This window comes from Petaurus breviceps, unplaced genomic scaffold (genome assembly GCF_028583685.1).
Source record: "Petaurus breviceps papuanus isolate PSGF00001 unplaced genomic scaffold, PetGlider_PUasm1.0 38, whole genome shotgun sequence".
Lineage (NCBI taxonomy): Eukaryota > Metazoa > Chordata > Mammalia > Diprotodontia > Petauridae > Petaurus > Petaurus breviceps.
This window is the reverse complement of record NW_027186304.1, coordinates 36,539,851-36,552,836: the sequence shown is the minus strand read 5'-3', so window position 1 is coordinate 36,552,836 and position 12,986 is coordinate 36,539,851. Positions and strand designations below refer to the sequence as shown.

Below are 12,986 nucleotides of genomic sequence, written 5' to 3'. Positions count from 1 at the left end.
CCATTCCCCCCCCCTTTTCCTCCTCCTTTCTGTCTCTATCTTGTCTGTCTCTATCTCTGTACCGTTTGGGGAGTTTCTTTCTATGATCTTCCATGATCTCTCAATAGTCCACAGGGTTCTCTCCTTCATTCGGTAACATTTATTCATTTTCCTTTATATTACAATATCTACTTGAAGTGTGTCATTTTCTCTTTAAAGTTTTATTTGTTCTCTCTTCTATCATTATGATTCTCCTTTGTGGTTTAGCTACTTGTTAGCTGACTTTTTTCCAGGTTTCCTCTCACCTTTGGGAATCCTCTTCATTCTCAGGTTCCTCTCTCTTCCACTGCTGCCTAGGACTGGGCAATTGAGCAGCCTCACTTTTCTCATGTGGAGGAACACAGAGGTTGGCTGGTCAGGTTGTCTGCATGATTAAAACCTCTAAGAGTAGAGAACTCACCCTAACTGGTTTTCCAGTCTCTTTTCTCTCAGGTGCAGATCTCATTCCCGTCTAGTCTGTGACTCTGAATGTTTCACCTGTCTTCCACCCTGCCTAAATCTTTCTCCTTTTCCTCTTCTGATTTCTATTCCTCTCCCTCCCCCTTTTTCCTCATGTGTTGGGGATAGAATCAGTGTATAACACCTCCTGTAGGGAATGGGAATAGATGTTTGGTTTTTGCTGTTGTTTAGTCGATAAATTGTGGCTGACTCTTCATGATCCCATTCGGGGTTTTCTTGGCAAAAAGGTTGGTTAGGTGGCATCGCTGCCATGGAAGGAGAGTCCTTATACCCAGACCTCGAGTCAGAAGTATGTAAACTTTTTTGTACTCACAGCCAGAACAGGGATGTCAGTTGTGGGTAGGGATGAGTAATGAGAGTTTTAAGTTCTCTCATTCTTGACATTGTTACTTTGTAAGGGCATTTCGTCTTTTTATCTTGAGGAATCAGCTATAATTACTCTCTATTTGGTACATAATTCCTTTTTTCCCCAAGGTTTTAGGGAAATTTACAGAGAGCCTCTATTTGGCCATCTTGCTGGTCATGTTGCCATTGACTTTTGTGTACAACTTTCCTGAGCATAAATTCTTTTCCATTACATAGGCTTTAGTTTTCTCATGGGAAGAAGGCAAGTATTACTACTTTAAATGAACAGAGCTATTTTCAAAAAATTCCCTTCTGTCTAAGATGGTGCTGGCCACAGAGTAGGTACTCACTAAATACTTGCTTTGCTAAATTCAGCTGAAATGGCTGTTTGATATCATATAGACAAGGCTCTTCATAACTAAGTAAACTAACCAGAAGTTTTGGCATCTATCACATAACTACAACCTTAGATAAACCCACCCAATTGTGACCTGATAAAGAACAGAAGCCTTTTCTGATATGTAGCTTAATGAAAACTAGAGACAGGCTGAAAAATTGGAACAATGAAACTCCAAAGGGGCATAATTGTATCTGTGTGACTGGTGGGCTCCATCCGATACCTTCTGCTCTTAACTCAATAAAGTCACAATATTTATGTTAACACCAGTATGTGATAAGTGTTTGGATGTACCTGGAGAGTAATAAACCATCAACTTAATACCTATGCCAGATCTCAACAAGACCTGTTCATCAACATAATCATACATTAGCATGTCTGAGAAAGGCTGTTGATACAATGCCATGACATAAATCATAATAATTATGTCTAATGCTGGGAATATAACATATGTATTCCACTACATAGGTATTAACTAAATAATTAATGGAGTGTAATGGCCAGGGTTGTTCAGTTGTGTCTAACTCTTCGTGACCTCATATGGGGTTTTCTTGGCAAAGACACTGGGGTGGTTTGCCATTTCTTTCTCTAGCTCCTTTCACAGATGAGGAAATGGAGGCAGACAGGGTTAATTGACTTGCTCAGAGTCACACAGCTAGTAAGTGTCTGAGGATGGATTGGAACTCATAAAGATGAGTCTTCTAAATTCTAGGCTCAGCACATTATCTATGCCACCACCTAGCTGCCCAAGGTGAAGTTACGCTTTAGCAATAGGTTCAAGGGTAGAAAGCACAGCTGAGACTGCTCACTGGACACGAACTCTGTTGGCTCCACCCACACTGAGATCTTAATTAGAGAAAAGAGTAGAATTCATTATGGTCCATGCTGCAGTCAGCACAGTTGTCTATTTGTCAAACTAACCTATCTTTCATGAGATTTGAGGAACAATGGGTGGAAGAGTGTGAAAATGAGTAGTCAGGCAAAACTCCAGAGAGTTCCTGACAGTTCCACTGTGGGGATCTGGTATTCCATCCCCATCGGCAGAGGTTAACTAGCAATAGAACACTGGACCTGGAATCAGGAAGATCTATGTTCAAATTTGTCCTCAGATACCTACTAGTTATGTGACCTTAGGCAAGTCACTCAACCTCTGTTTGCCTCAGTTTCCTCAACTGTACAATAGAGATAATAATAGCACCTGTTTTTCAGGGTTCTTGTGAGGAAAGTGAGTAGGATGGTGCCTGACACATAGTAGTCATTATATAAATACTTATTTCCTTCTCCTTATTCCTTTCCTCATTATTTCTCCAATGAGGCTATATTTCTCCAAAAAGGCTATATCACCCTTTGGGGAGGCAGTCACAATCTTAAGCTGCATGTCTATGTTGGTTTTTTGGTTTGTTTGGAGGGCAATTGGGGTTAAGTGACTTGCCCAAGGTCATACGGCTATTAAGTGTCTGAGGCCAGATTTGAACTCAGGTCCTCCTGACTCCAGGGCCAGTGCTCTATTCACTGTGCCACCTCACCGCCCTGTATGTCTGTTTTCCTGAGGATGCCTACATGGTTCCTATGGTCAGGTCCTGTGCTACTTGGTAACTTAAATTTAAAGTAGATTAAAGAGGGAAATCTAAGTGGTGATGACATATTCTAACCATTCGTCTTAGAGCTATATACCTGATTTTTCTATAATGAAGATCCATCACCCTATCATCTTCAGGTATGCAGAAGTGGGTACCTTGTTATTTGGAAGGGTATGGATAGAGAGATGCCGGACCTGTGATTTCATCAATGCAGTGAACGCTCAGCGTAGGAATTATTTCCACCAATATAAGTCATCAATTATTGATATCCTCTGTATTCCCAAAGAATAGAATGGGGGCACTGATAGTATGAAAGACTGACCTCTGGTTACCCAGCTATTATGTAGCAGGGTAGCACTTGAAATCAGGTCTTCCTTACTCCAAAGTTAGCCTTTCATCCACTATACCATGTTGTCTCTCATTCATATCCTGATGATATGGGTGAAAGAGGCCAGACAACATATACACACATACATGCATACATGCATATACATACATATATGTACATGTGTGTATATGTGTGTACATATATGTATTTATATATGTGTACCTTACAGATATTGTGTGTCCAGCTTCAGACCACCACAATAAAGCAAATATTGTGATAAAATGAATATCACAATAGAGTCACATGAATTTGGGGGTTTTTTGATGCTTATAGAAGTTGTATTTATACTACATCATAGTCTATGAAGTGTACAAGAGTATTGTGTCCAAAAAACAATGTATATACCTTAACTTAAAAATACTTTAATGCTAGAAACTGCTTAGCATCATCTTAGCCATTGGCAAGTCATCATCTTTGTGCTGGAGGAGGGTTTTCCCTCCATGTTGATGGCCGCTAACTGATTGGGATGGTGGCTGCTGAAGGTTGGGGTAGTTGTGGCCCTTCCTTAAGGTAAGACGCAGTGAAGTCTGTCACATTGATTGAGTCTTCCTTTCACAAAAGATTTCTCTGTCATGTGTAATAGTGTAATGTAGTCTGACAGCATTGTACCCACAGCAGAACTTCTTTCAAAATTGGAGTCAGTCCTCTCAGACCCTGCTGCTGCTTTATCCACAAAATTATGTAACATTCTTCAATACTGTTGTATCTCAGGGAATAGGGAGGCCCGAGCTGTGGGAGAGAGACAGGGCAGCTGGTCAGTGGAGCTGTTAGAACACACACCATTTATTAAGTTCACTCTGTTACATGGGTGAGGTTCATGGTGCCCCAAAACAATTACAATAGTATGATCACAGGTCATCATAAAAGATATAATATTAATGAAAAAGTTTCAAATATTCTGAGAATTGTCAAGATGTGACAGAGAGACACAATGAGAGTGTGTACTATTGGCCAGACTCACTCAGTGTAGGGTTGCCACAAACCTTCAATTTGTTTAAAAAAAAAATGCAGTATCTGTGAAGTACAATAAAACAAGGTGTGCCTGTATCTGCTTGAGACATGATGGAAGTACACACTTTTAGTATATTACACCCTTAAGGGCACTTCTTTACAAAACAGATCATGATAAGATAGCTATTTTTTTTTTTTTTTGCTTTTTGGAAGTGGGAAGGCAGAGCAATTGGGGTTAAGTGACTTGTCCAAGATCACACGGCTAGTACATTTTAAGAGTCTGAGGCCAGATTTGAACTCAGGTCCTCCTGACTCCAGCACCAGTGCTCTATTCATTGCAGATAGCTAATATTTTAGTCAATAGATAGCATTAATGTAGAAACACCATGATATTGCTTTATCCATACTTTCATTGGAAAAAGCTTCACTTTATATTCTTTTAGAAGATAATATTGAAGGAAATCACAGTGGGAAATGCCATAGTTGCATGCATTGGTCCAAATTACTTTGATGACTGCAATTTTCTCAGAAGTGTCCACAATCACAATATAATAAGGTTAATGGACCAATGACTAATCCACATGTGATATCTCATTTCTACCATTACTCAACCCTTTTCCAGATAACTCTAGTCAGCTACCTATGGAGGACCCTGGCACTGACATATACCACACACCCTTAGGGACCTATTCTCTCCCTAATACATATGTATGATTCCCACTAACTTCATTAATACCAACCTGGATATCAATAGGAGGCTAGCCAGACTGGGTAGCAATGATTATGTGCTGTTGTGCATGAGTAACTCTTCCCATAATCACTTCAGTCGTGAATTAATGCTATGTCTTATTCATCTTTTGTTTCTTCCAAAACAACTGGAAGAGACATGTGCTAACTAGTACCTATTTCTTGAGCTGGAAGGAATCGTCTCTCAGGAAGTAATTGTGAGAAGTCCTTCACTATCTACAAATAGGCACACTCATTTTCGGCCAAGGGAGTTTTTAAATACTAAAGGTGTCTTCAAATTGCCAGACAAATGCAAGAGAGTTAGTTTCCTCCATATGACAAAGCTTCTGGGGCCATGAATCACTTCTGTTCTCTCTGCCAGAAGAGTAGACTAGGCTCTCTTTATCGCTCCACCCTGCCCTGACCCACGGCCCATCCACTCAGACCTCAATGGAAGCCAAAAGAAAAAGAAATGGACTACTGTATGCCTGATTTGTGGAAGTATCTTATCCATTGTTGTTTTTACAATGAAGTTAGCTCTAGTAAAGGGATGTAACCATACAAGGGTATTTTGGGTATTCGAGGAATTGTTTGCTCCTCACTAAAAGTCCTTCTTTTATTAGTGTTGTATGTAATCACCTACTCATGGAGAGATTTCCTGAAGTAACTTTTAGTAAGAAGATCTCATATCATCAAAGACCATAACATAGAACTCAAAATAAAGTTTAAATGCTTTCTAGAAATGAAAGAACATCAGACTTGGACATCAGAGGTCATGACCTTAATACTCAGGACTGCCAAGGCAGTTAGGTGGTGCAGCAAATAGAGAGCAGGGCCTAGAATTAGGAAGACCTGAGTACATATCCTGCCTCAGAAAATTATTAGTAGTGTGACCCGGGGCAAGTCACTTCACCCTGTTTGCCTCAGTTTCCTCATCTGTAAAATGAGCTAGAGAAGGAAATGACAAACCACTCTAGTATCTCTGCCAAGAAAACCAAAAATGCGATCACGAACAGTTGGACACAACTGAAATAAACAAACAACAAAAACTACAAAATCTGACTCATACTTCCTTTGGGACCCTAGGTAAATAACGAATACTTCTAGGTTTCACTTTCCTCTTGTAATACGAAAGGTCAGACTATATGATCTCCCTGGTCCAGCTTTATAATTCCATGAATTCCAGTGGAAAAATAAGATTTGTACCTTTGCTTGAAGAGAGGCTCAGAAGAATCTTGGTATCCACAAACCATTTACAGCAACTCTTAAGATCATCAAACCAGCGATATGCTGGTAAATGTTTAACAATTGGCTTTCTTGGGGAAGGGGAGAGGGGGGAGAGAAGAAGACATCTCACTTTGGGGGTTAATCTACATTATTAAAATTTTCTCCATCACTTCCTTAAGCTTGACAGTCAACAAAATAATAAATCAAGCCTGATTTGTAGTTTTTGACGATTCTAGAGGTGTGCTCATGCTTAAAATTTAACAATCATTTCTTACAAGCTGGTATGAGATGGTTCCAGCACATGACCATCTCCAACCTTTCCCCCACTTTCTAACATTAAAGGGATGATGTTTCAAGTAAGCAGTTTAATAATCTAGTGGGTTGTATTTTCTCTATATTTATATTCCCAAAATGGAAACCAGAGCCTAAAATATTGTCGTTGTTGTACAGTCTTTCAGTCATGTCTGAACTCACTAAGATGAGTCTTCCTAATTCCAGGCCTGGCACTCTATTCACTGTGCCACCTAGCTGCCCCATTTCCATAGCATATGAAAGTTAGCAAAGATATCTACCTACCACAAACAACCTAATGAGATAGAAAGTATGCCTAGTGTATAAAAAGTCTCTGTGTGGAGATTCCTAAGTTAAAAAAACATAAATTTCCAACTCTGGAATTTACAGATACTGGGTATCCAAATTCTAGATCTTTATCTGTCCTCAGACTTCCAGGACATGAGAATCCATGCAGATGTTGCTTTTGCCCTTAGGACCTCTAAGTGCTACACAGAAATACTCCTGGACTCAGTCTCCCAAACCCATGCTCGTAGGAGGTCATAAATATTCACTAGAGAGAAGGGGAATCGAGGAAACAAATTAGAATTCTGGTCCTCTGGCCAACTGGTGCTCCAGAGGGAAATTTTGCACCACACCCTAAAAGCTCATCAGTGGGAAAAGGAAATAAACAGATTCCTAGGTTCTCTAAAGTTTTGCCTCAGGCTCTTCAAAGTCCGAAAGTGATTTTCACTTGATAAGGGCAGTGGGTATTGGGCACATGTCTTGATGTCTTCATGTTGGACAAATCCCCTTTCTTTCTTTCTGAAGCACTGCTAAAACATAACTGATGAATGGGAAGGAATTGGAGAAAGAGCTGCTCCATTGTTTTCCTCCTTAAAGATTTGGCCAAGGGATTGTTTGTCTTGCTCATTTATCTCCCCCTTTGGCCCACACAGAACTCTGTCTAGCCTCCTAAGTTTCCTAAGTTCCTGGTGAAGCATTTAGCAGGGCCCATGCAGGAAGTGAGGCCATGCTTTCTTTGGCAATTGAGGTCAGCCTTTCTCCTGGGGTAGCAGCCGAAGTTTATCAGTAAGTTTAGCCTTTGCTCTCTGAGAGACCAACCGTTATCTCAACTCCTCTTTAAAAAAATAATAAAAACGATTATGTTTGGAAAGCGTACTAGCAAGTAAGGATAATAACAAAAGATGGAAAACCTTGGTACTCACATCTCCATGCCCTCCACTGCATGTGGGTTCACTCCTCAATCTTACAGTATAAACAAGAAGACCAATGGTGGTGGTAGGTCATTACATGCAACTTCCTTTCCTTTTGTGCCTGAGCCTCAAATGATTTCTTGGAGTAAATGAAAATGACAATCAGGGGAGAGGTCGTATTTCCCAAATGGAAGCTGATGAAATATACTAGTGGGTACATGGAACTCCTGAGTCCTGTTGACCTGGATTGCACTGAAAAAGCAACAGCTCTGTGCTGGAACCTAGGTCAGACCTGGTCAGAGATATAGCCTCTGATATAAAATCTCAGTGTTATATCCCCTCTGGTGTTCTCTCCTCTCTGGCACCAAGCAAGCATGTAAGCAAATGTACATTCCTCGTGATGGAAGTATGTAAAGACTGAATTACTGCTGGTTCTAATGCCTCCCTCTCCTAAGCTCTGCTTATCAAAATCCTACCCATTAAAAGAATCACACTAAAATATTGTTGGTAGAGAACTGCACTGATCCAGTTATTCTAGAAAACAATTTGGAGCTATGGCCCCAAAAGTTACTAACCTGTATATATCCTTTGATTCAATTACCCCGCTAGGATTATTCTCCAAAGAGCTCAAAGAAAGGAAAAGGACCCATGGGTACAAAAATATTTATAGCCACTCTTTTCTTAGTAGCCTAAAACCAGACACCAAAGGGGTACCCACTTATTGGATAATGATCGAACAAAGAAAAAATGGTGGCTGAGAAATGTACTGGAATATTATAGTGCCATGAGAAATGATGGACTGGATAGTTTCACAGGAAACCAGGAAGACCCCTGTGAACTGATGCAAAGTAAAGTGAGCAAAATTAAAATACTTTCTGTAAAAACACCAACATTATAGGCAAAAATAACTCTGAAAAACTTGACGATGAATGAGGTGAGAGAAATTAAGATGAATCATGCCATCTACTTCCTGAGTGAGAGGTAATGAACTTAAAATGCAAAATGAGATGTATAGTTTTGGACATGGTCAGTGTAGGAATTTGTTTTGTTGGACTATATGTGTTTGTTGTGCAGTTTTAAAAAAATGTTCATGGGGAAGGGGCAGGGAGAGAGAAATGTTTGTTTAAAAAAAGATACTTATGCTATTAAAATCTGGAAAATCAGAAGCAGTTGGACATGACTGATAACAATTGAACATCATCATTTATATCAGGGCCCCTAATTGTGGTTATACCTCAAAGCTTTATCCTGGGTCCCCTTTTCAACCCTCTCTGGACTCTCCCTTGGTGATTGCATGGATTTAATGAGAGAGGGAAGGAGCAAGCATTTACTAAGCCCGTATTTTATTCCAGGCATTGTACTAAATGCTTTACAAATATTATTTTGATTCTCACTACAATCTTGGGAGGTAGATGCAATTAGTATCCTCATTTTATAGTTGAGGAAATGAAGGCAGACAGAAGATAAATGACTTGCTATGGTCACACAGATAGTAAATGTTTGAGGCAGAATTTAAACTCAGGTCTTCCCGACTCTGGACCTTGTACTCTATCTGCTATGGAAGCTGTATCGTCTCTATGTAGATGATTTTTAGCCCAGTGGAAAAGGGGCCCCACCATCCCAGCTACTTCCAATACCAACTGCCAGTGCTGAGACAGGCAAGCTAGCTTAGTTGAAGTAGCAAGGCACCTTGAAGGTGAGACTAGAGCTGGAATTTGCCAAGCAGATCAAACCAGCACCTCCACATTGACCACCATCTCCCCTTAGTCCCCAGGGGAGAAATCTAGGACCTTGTACCAAGAGTGACAGCGATAGCAGTGACTCCAGGAGCACTGGTCCTACCTAAGCCCTGTAGTTATTACTCTGGAAAATAACCCTTGTAGAAATGGATCCTGGCACATGCCACCACAGCTACCAAAGACCCAGAAAAGAACATTCTTGACAGTAAAATCATTGGTGCTGCATCAGAACCAGAAGGGGTTCATCAATGCAAACAATACCAAAAAAAATGTTTTACCATCTGTTTTGACATTTTGACAATTGACACTTTGACCATTGGCCCTTTCCAATTGACTTACAACGGAAACTTCCTGCATGTTGTCTCCCTCTATTCAAAAGTGAGTCCCTTGAGAGCAGTCTTGCTTTTTTATTTGTAGCTACAGCACTGAGTACTGTGTTTTGTATACATCACGTGCTTAATAATGTTTTTTAAATTCACTCATCTACCCCTACTCTCTTCCTCAGTGAGTAAAGCTCTGGCCCCAGAGTCAGGAAGACCTGAGTTCAGTTCTGGCCTCAGACACTTAACACCCACACAAAAAAACTAGCCGTGTAACTTTGGGCAAGTTACTTAACCCCAACTGCCCTCCAAAAGGCAAAAAAAAAATTAATGTATATATGCACATTTATCATGTATTCTTATATATGTATTATATGTATGTATGTCTTATGTATTATTATATGTGTGTCTTTGTTATGTATTACCCCCTTCATACACATGCGCACGCGCACACACACACACACACACACACACACACACACACACACACACACACACACACCCCTCTAGCTAATTCATTGTCTTACTGTTCTTCACACAAAAGGATCCATCTTTGTCTCCATTCCCTTGCTCTGGCTGTCCTCCATGTCTAGAATTCACTCCCTCTTCATCTCCACCTCTTACAATTCCTATGTTCCTTCAAGGCTCAGCTGAAAGGCCCCCTTTTAAATGAAGCCTTTTATGATATCTTCCAAATATTAGTGCCTTCCCCCCACCAAAAAAAATCATGTCATATTAATGTTGCAACTATTTTGTGTAACAATAAACCCAAGTGGGCTGGGAAGCTTGTCCCCTCTCCTTAGCTCTGAGCTCATACAAATATTAATTTCAGCACTGGGGGACCTGTTCTTCTAAAAAGAGATAACTATGTCTCTCATTGTCTCTGCCTTTTTATAGTTTGATGGGGAAAATCACTTAAAGAAAATCTAGGTTTAGTTCAAATCTAGGTCCGTACAAAGAAGAGTAGAAAAGCACTCAATCTACAACATAAATCAAATCTAGAGAGGTTTGGGTTTTTTTTTCTTACAGATTAAATGCTTAAAACACAGAAGACTCATAAACACACTAGGGCAAGCTAGGTGGCTCAGTGGATAGTTCTAGGTCCGAAGTCAGGAAAGCTCATCTTTGTGAGCTCAGATCGGGCCTCAGACACTTAACTAGTTGTGTGACCCTGGGCAAGCCACTTAACCCTGTTTGCCTCAGTTTCCTCCTCTGTAAAATGAACTGGAGAAGTAAACAGCAAACCATTCCAGAATCTTTGTCAAGATACTGGCAAATAGGATTTTCTATAAGACAGGTGATTCAACAGAGAACATCAAATTAACACATAGTGAATAATGGGTCACTTAGGGAAGAGTCACAAGGGAGTACAAGCCCAAATAGGGTTATAGAGAGTCAGACACAACTGAACAGAAACATTAAAAAGGCTTAATACATGAAACAATAATATAAAATTGCACATACAGAGAAAGAGATGCAGAGTCTGAATGCAGATTGAAACAAACTACTTTCTGTGTTTCTTTTTCTTGTTTTGTTTTGTTCCCTCTTTCCCACTGATCATTCCATCAGTTATAAGCTGACTAATGATTAATGTGAAGATATTTGTAGATCCTATGTTCAAGTGCATGCTGCCATCATGGGGGGGGAGGGAGAGCGAGGGGGAGAAAATTTGAAACTCAAGGGACTGTGGAACTGAATGTTGTAAACTAAAAGTAAATAAATCAATTTAATTTTTGAAAAAATAACATAAAAATGCTATAAATTGTGGGTGTGAATACTTGTATCCACTTTATAGGTTTATTGTGAGGAAAATACATTATGTTGCAGATGTTAATGGAGGGTGGAGAGAAACTAACAAGGTCTTAAAAGCATAGATTTAATGAGATTCAATAAGCTTTGATTAAGTTCCTGTTATGTGGAAGACTTTGTGTCAAAGGCTTGGGATAAAAAGACAAAAAGAAACAATCCTTACTCTCCAAAACTAATCTGCAGCCTGCCTTTCGGGAGTCATGTCACCCACAAAGCCTGGCATCTCATTTACACTATGGCTTTTGTCAGCCCTTAAGGCAGCAAGCACGTTGCTTTGATGTTACTTCCTGCTGACCCTGTGCACCTGATACTCAGTCATATTGGTGTTTTACAAAGTAGTGATTGTGTTTCAAAATTGCCTGTTTCAGTTTTCACAGTTGCAACTGAGGTTTAAGTGATCACTCTTGCCACTTGTTGAATCCTTCTCTTTCTTAGTCATTGAGACCCTGGCTATCAAATGCGTTCAGACTGAGCAGAGAGCCCAGGGTCCAGAGAAGTCTAATGAAAAGAAAGCCCTCCTGAGCCTGGCGCTGTTTGCACACGGTTTTGGTTTGCTGGATTTTTTTTTGTCTTCGAGAAGAGTGAAATGCACAGGACACATATAAGAAAAGAAAAGAAAGGATAGAGCTTTAGTATAAGAGTTTGACTTTGTTTCTTATATAATGTAGCAAAGGTATTTATTTTAACAGCACCCAGAACATCTTTATTATCATCATCATAACATTTATGTAGAGATTACTATGTACTAGGCACTGTGCCAAGAACTTTACAAATATTATCTCATTTGATCCTCACAGCAACTCTGGGAGATGGCTGCTATTATTATCTCTGTTTTACAAGTGAGGAAACTGAGGCAAACAGAAGTTAAGTGACTTGTCCAAGGTCACACAGCTTGTATCTATAGCTGACCTTGAGCTCAGGTCTTTCTGATTCCATGTGTAATGTTCTATCTACTGTATCATCTGGTTATCTAAAGAGAGAGCCTGCAATGCAGAAAGAAAGAAATATTTGGAGAGAGCAAGGGCATGACCTTTGGCCAACTTCTTTTATCCCTCTGCCCCATTCCATGAGTTATGTGTATGATCTATACCAAATACAGAAGGATCCACACTTCTTTGGTTGATACAAAGGGAGCTGGGCTATAGACAAACTCGAGGGTCAAAATGCCAAAGCCCCCATCTCCCCCTCTAGCATCCCATACTAAAGGACAGAATCAAAGCCAAAATGATGAGATACGGGCTTTGTCTGTGGGTCCTGAATTTAGAGGGCATCAAATTTTGAAGCCAACTACAACCTTTGGCATCTTTAAGAAGCATTAAAAACATCACAACTCAGCACCTAGTAAATAAAAGTAATTCATTAGGATACCAAACCTCCACATAGTGGATTAAATTCCTCTCATTCTATTCCATATGACTCTATCCCATGAGCAGTAATCATCTGATGTTAGCGTATTGGGGTCTCCATTTCTTACACACACTCATTCTCTCTCTCTCTCTCTCTCTCTCTCTCTCTCTCT

The 12,986-nt window shown here is 40.0% G+C and overlaps 1 long non-coding RNA gene across 1 annotated transcript in view; it reads right to left on the bottom strand.

Annotated features, from left to right (window-relative positions):
• Positions 1-3,554: 3,554 nt before the first annotated feature.
• Positions 3,555-12,986, bottom strand: part of LOC138170052 (uncharacterized) — a 36,386-nt gene continuing 26,954 nt past the window's right edge. Inside the window, exon 2 of the long non-coding RNA XR_011170522.1 lies at positions 3,555-3,937. This is a non-coding gene — a long non-coding RNA (uncharacterized lncRNA). The remainder of the gene's footprint in view (positions 3,938-12,986) is intronic.